This window comes from Mastomys coucha, chromosome X, assembly GCF_008632895.1.
Source record: "Mastomys coucha isolate ucsf_1 chromosome X, UCSF_Mcou_1, whole genome shotgun sequence".
In the NCBI taxonomy this organism is placed as follows: domain Eukaryota; kingdom Metazoa; phylum Chordata; class Mammalia; order Rodentia; family Muridae; genus Mastomys; species Mastomys coucha.
Window position 1 is genome coordinate 73,212,008 of NC_045030.1, and position 6,048 is coordinate 73,218,055.

General features: G+C 38.7%; 1 protein-coding gene across 1 annotated transcript in view; it reads left to right on the forward strand.

Annotated features, from left to right (window-relative positions):
* The first annotated feature begins 2,006 nt into the window (after positions 1–2,006).
* Mtm1 (myotubularin 1) overlaps positions 2,007–6,048 on the forward strand; it is a 107,524-nt gene continuing 103,482 nt past the window's right edge. Inside the window, exon 1 of the mRNA XM_031363465.1 lies at positions 2,007–2,209. The gene's annotated coding sequence lies outside the window, so the exon portion shown is untranslated. The remainder of the gene's footprint in view (positions 2,210–6,048) is intronic.

Sequence of the window (6,048 nt, forward strand, 5' to 3'; positions counted from 1 at the left end):
GATTCCTGTTTGTTTTTTGAAGCAATGTCTAGCATGCCCCAAGCTGATCTGAAACTTGCTATGTAGCCGAGAATGATTTTGATTTTATGATCTTTGCACTTCTACCTTCCAAGTTCTGGGTTTACAAGTGTGCACAACCATGCCTGATTTATGTGGTGCTGGGGATCAAATCTAGGCTTAGTGAATGCTAGGCAAGCACTCTATCAGAAGAGCTGAAAGCCCAGTCTCAAGATTTTGTTTCTGAAGAGACACAAAGCCTCTGTCCTAGACTGAGGCTTGAAAGTAGGTTCTTATTAGAGACAAAAGCACAGGAAATATGGTCACTGAGTCTGATTTTTGTTCTCTCTGGTCCACCTACTTTGGAATGCTTACTCCTGTTGTTCTAATTGTGGTAAAAATATACCTAATACAAAATAGTCCATTGTAATCATTTTAAGGGCACTATTCACTACTATGAAGCACAACCCCTCTAGCTTCTCTTTCACACTGCTGTCCAACCCACCTCCATAGTGCTATCTATAGCAGCAGTGGCCCTTTGCATCCCATCACTGGGACAGGTGAGTTCTAATTTCTTCTCATTCTCATTAGCACTTGCTAGTTCTGTTTTTTTTTAAAGATTTATTTATTTATTTATTTATTTATTTTTGTATTTATTATATGTTGGTAGATTGTAGCTGTCTTCAGATACTCCATCAGATCTCATTACAGATGGTTGTGAGCCACCATGTGGTTGCTGGGATTTGAACTCAGGACCTTCAGAAGAGCAGTCAGTGCTCTTAACCACTGAGCCATCTCTCTAACATTTGTTTTTTAATTTAAATGTTATCATAAGTATTTATATGTTTGTGCATGCACTCATATGCATATGCCATAGCACTCGTATGGAGGTAAGAGAACTTTCTGGAATTGGTTCTTTCCTTCCACTATGTGTATTCTGGGATCAAACTCAGGTTGTCAGACTTGGTGGTAAGTACCAGGGAGCCATTTTGTCAGCCTTAGTTTGTTTCAACTACTGCAGCTATGCAATAGGTTATGAAATCAAGACTATGGTTTTGGATTTTTAGAATCTATTGATGACTATATGTGATGGCATGTTCTATTTCTACAAAACATCTTTGAACTTTGATAGGGATTGCAAGGAATTTATAGATCACTTCAAGTAATACAAATCCAGCAAAGAATGTAAATACAAATACAAAGAATGTAAAAGTTAGACATATTAGCAGAATGGAACCTTGTGATCCATGAAACTGTGGCACTCTTCACACATTTGTACCTTTACATTTTTCTGTCAACAATAGCATATTGTACTTACAGTATAAGGTTTTCTGTATACATTTTGTTGCTTTATTAACTTTAATCCAATTTCACTCAGATTTAGTGACTGCTCACTGACAGGTTTTGTATATTTTATTTTTTCCAGTTGTTATTATATGTGAGTGGTGTAATACTCATGCCACCATGAAACAGTAAGAAAAAAAATAGAAAGCTCTTTTAATAATCTGTTTGGAGTAAAGCATATTTGACTGTTTTTCCTCACAGGGCTTGCTTTCTCAAAAGCTAATGCAAGAAACTGGTACAAAAAAAATTTTTTTTAAAAAAAGCCACATGAGGGAGAGGTGGTGCATAACTGTAACCCCTGCACTCTGGAAGACTTCAAGTCCAAAGCCAGTGAAGCACATATCAAGGCGCTGTTTCACAAAAGGCTGGAGCTCTATGCTGCTAGATTTGATCAACAGCACTAAGGACAAAAAGAGAAAGAAAACAGGCACAGAGAGTAAGAAATGCTTGAGACTTTGGCTTGGATTTGTGGCTGAACTTCAGAGTAATTTTTTTAATATGCTGCTTTCTGAACTGGATCTCAGAGTCATGTCACCCACTGCAACCCTCCCACCCCCACCCTGTACTGTGAACACTCTACCTAGTGATGTTTCCTGGGAAACAGTGTGATGTCATAACCCTGTGTCCATGGATCCCTGGGAACAAAGAACTCAGATTTGTCTCTGTGTGAATATTTTCACACTCCATTACTTGCTTTAAACCTTCATTTAGCACCTGGGAAAATAGAACTTACTGGCTAGTCAGGCCTCCATAAGGAGGCTCCATCTCAACTCTGAATTCTGTGAGAAAATCTGGAGTGAGAGAACAGCATCAAGCAGCAGCAGTGTTTTCATCTACATCTCATCTACATCTCTCTACTGCGCTCATGGTACAGCATATCCTTGCTAAGTGTGTAGGACAAGTTTTTCTATCCTTTGTTCTTCCAGGCTTCCTTATCCCCATGTTAGGCTAAATTTTCTATACTGAAATTTACTCATATAGCCCATGTTCATAGTTGGAGTTTGGACAGCTATATACAGTTTCATAATTACCATCACAATCAAGACACAGTACATTTTGATTATTCCCTAAACTTTCCTGTTGCTACCTTTGGACTCAGTTCTTACCCATTTCTATATAAATCTGACTATAAATCACCATAGTTTTGTCTTTTCCAGGCTGAAGTTTAAGGGGTTGGGAGTGTTGAGCACTTGCCTAGCACGCCAAGACTCTGAATTTGACTCAGTACCATAAAAACAAACTATAATACCAATGGAATAGCATAATATTTACTAATTTGTATATAGTTTATTTCACTTTACATGGTATTTTGTGATTTATTCATCTTGTAGCAGTTTTATAACTTTCTTCCTTTCTATTGCTGAGTAATATACCAGTATGTGCATATATCATCATTGATTTAGCCATTCATTAGTAATGGGAATTTGAGTATTTATATTTTTGTTAATGATTTTAGCTACTATAAAAAATAATGGGTTTTAACATAGAGACAAAGTCTCATATAGGCAAGTGTGGCTTCATATTCCTTATATAACGCATGCCTGTAACCCCAGCAGAGGAATATTCTCACTTGATAGATGAAAAATGAAAGTTTATGGAACAGTATTTGCACAGATGAACTAGGATTTGAACCCTGGCCCCTCGATTCCCAGCACACACACTCTCTCTCTCTCTCTCTCTCTCTCTCTCTCTCTCTCTCTCTCTCTCTCTCATCACTCTTTTCATGATCATCCTAGTAGCTTGGAAACACCACCTTCTTAAACCACATATATTTAGCCTAGATATGCAAGGGTACAACAATCCTCAAATGTGTTCTAGGACTTTTATTCAGAGGAAGCTGGTTAGTGTTTTTGAGAAGTGAAATGGCTTTTCCATAGCCATCAGCTTTCCTATAAAACGGTTGGAAACCAAATCACTTTTTGATTCCAAGTGCATCCTTCTAGGGCCTTATGCCTCATAGGGACATTTTTACTCAGTCTTTCTTCAGCCTTGTACTTCCTTCACAAGGATGCCTCTTCCTGTACTCTACCACCTTTCCCCATCCTGGTCCATAAAGGTCAGGGACTGTGAAATGGGAGAAGGAATCCCTGATTCTCTTACAGGCCCCTCCTGGCTCTGCCTACTCCAGTCCCCCAACTTCAGTGAACAAAGTAATATCCAGAAGGCAAGAGTGAGTGAGTCACTTAGCTCAAGTCTTGGCAAAAGCAAGAATTTCAAGGAGTCAGGTTGGTGGTGGGGGACACAAATAAAGGTACGCTAGGTATCAGATTGGTACTTCTGAAAGGTTGTTGAAGAAGTAGCCTCATGTCACAGCCATTATTGCCTCCATGACCGAAACTGACAGGTCAGCCATCTTCCCATAAAGCTCCTGCCTCAAGATAAATATGTGTATATCTGTATTTTAAACACACACACACACACACACACATACACACATACACACACTTGCACACACATGTCCTATCCTAAAGGAAGGTAGGACATAGTGAATAATACAGTCGCCTCACTAAGGGGTCAGTGGTAACTCCTCTGTAACATACAACATTTGTATTTGAAATAAATATATATGTTTATAAATATATAAACATATATATGCATATATGTGTGTATATATACATATATATGTACATATATATATATATATATATATATATAAATTTGAAATTGTTGTCAAATCTGTGTGTTCCTAGGATCTCCATCAAACTATGAAGCAAGCATGCCAGGAGCCACTGTGTCTATTTCCTAGCCTAGGGGCAAGTCCTTTCTACTGCCCCTTTCTGGGTGATTTACTTCCTTCCACAGATGAGGCTAGGCTAGGGTTTGACCCAGATGAACTCTATTGAAATGTCTAGTGAGGATCTCCTTAGGATACTTCAGGCTACTTATTACCTGTAACATCTCCACCCCTGACTTCTAGCTAGAACAGAAGGCTTTAGCCTCATTCTTGGACACTTAAAGTATGCTTAATGTGTACATGTCTCCATGCATGCTGTTGATTTCCCTCTTCCCATTTTTATTTTCCTCTACTCCTCTGCCCCCAAGATTGACAGACATTGAGAATCCAGTTATTCTGTAGGTGCCAGGGAGCCTCTCCAGCATGCAAATTTAATGAGAATGCTTTGAAATACAGCACAAATGTGATTGTAATTCAAAGAACTTCACAGTCTGGGGAGGGGAGCTGGCAGAGTAGACATTTAAGCAGATGATGACATCAGTACAATGAAAAGGGCTCTTTGTGGGGGGAGCTTCTAAGTCTGCTTGGCTTGGAAACAAGTGATATTCTACTTTCTGTCTAGAAGTTTGACCAGTCTAGAAGAAAAGAATAAGTGGAAAGGGCTAGAAGAAAATCACTGGACTATCCAGAGAATAGAAGGATCCCTGTCAACTTGGAGGGGCAGAGAGAGAAGCAGAAGTGGCTAAAGAATGAATTGGGTTCACAGAGGAATTTAGATCTCAGGATCTCACATTAGATGCTTGAAAACATATGTGGTATCAAGTATGTATTAATCTAGATAGATGAAAAATGATACAGTATGACTCATGAACTAAGCACAGTAAGAAGGTAATAACAACAGCTAGCAATAAAATCGTACTTAAATAAAATCATAAGAATAAAATCATATTCTTGGGCTATTTAGGCCATTACTAAATGGAAGGTTACTGGAGCATAAATTCTGAAGTACCATTACAGTCAATCTGACAACTTAGGCAGCAACCAAGTGACTACCAGGAAGGAAGTATATAGACAACACAAATGTCCTGGAAAAGAGATGATTCACATTTCAGCTAGGATGGAGCTGGGAATCAAATTATTTCATCACTTGAAAATAGTGTGAAGTTTAAATCTTATGAATAGTTTATTTCTGTAATTTCCTATTTAGTACTTTTGGACCACAGTTCAACAGTAGACAGTTGAAACTACGGAAGGTGAAGTTAAAGATGGGTGGGGTATTTTATAATTATATTTGAATATGTGTGCATATTTGAATGACATTAGGCAAAAGAGTTGCTTTTTAGATGCATTTAGAACCAATCAACAGAAGAAGGAAAACGATCATGGTGAAGTAATTCCTGTTTACCCAAACTTATCACATATAATGCCAGACACAAAATTAAGAGACATTATATGCACGGTCTTCTAGAAGTCAGAGTGTGTTTATTTGATCAAGCGCTGAACTGTCATCTTAAATTTGCACCTGCTCCCTGCTTTCACTTTCCATTTACTGTTTCAATGGTCATCTAACCCAAATCTCAAAAAGCAGAAGAAATTTTGACCTGTTTCTTTTTACTGGTTCAGTAGTGTTCTTGTGAAGGTCCTAGCATAGCGTGAGATACACCACAGCTATATTGTGGTCTTATGAGTTACAGATATTGTACGAGAATCAGTGATATTTTTCAACTTCAGCCACCCAATAACAATAGTTCAACTTCGTGACATCTGCTACACTAGAATAGTTTTCCCTCTAGATTTCTCCCCTTTTTTGGACAGATGTAGTGAGCCAGTAAGAAAGTACTAGGACTAAACTTCGCAGAGCCTTCTGCCGAGCACTGACTCCAACTTTCTTACAGGGATGGCTCCTCGCATCTCTGCCCTACCCATTTCCAGCACCATGTTGCCAACTACAATTCCCAGATGCCTCTATGCTCCGGACCCGGCAAACAGGGTTTCCCAGCAGCCTTACAAGAGCTAACAAGAGGCTACTTAGG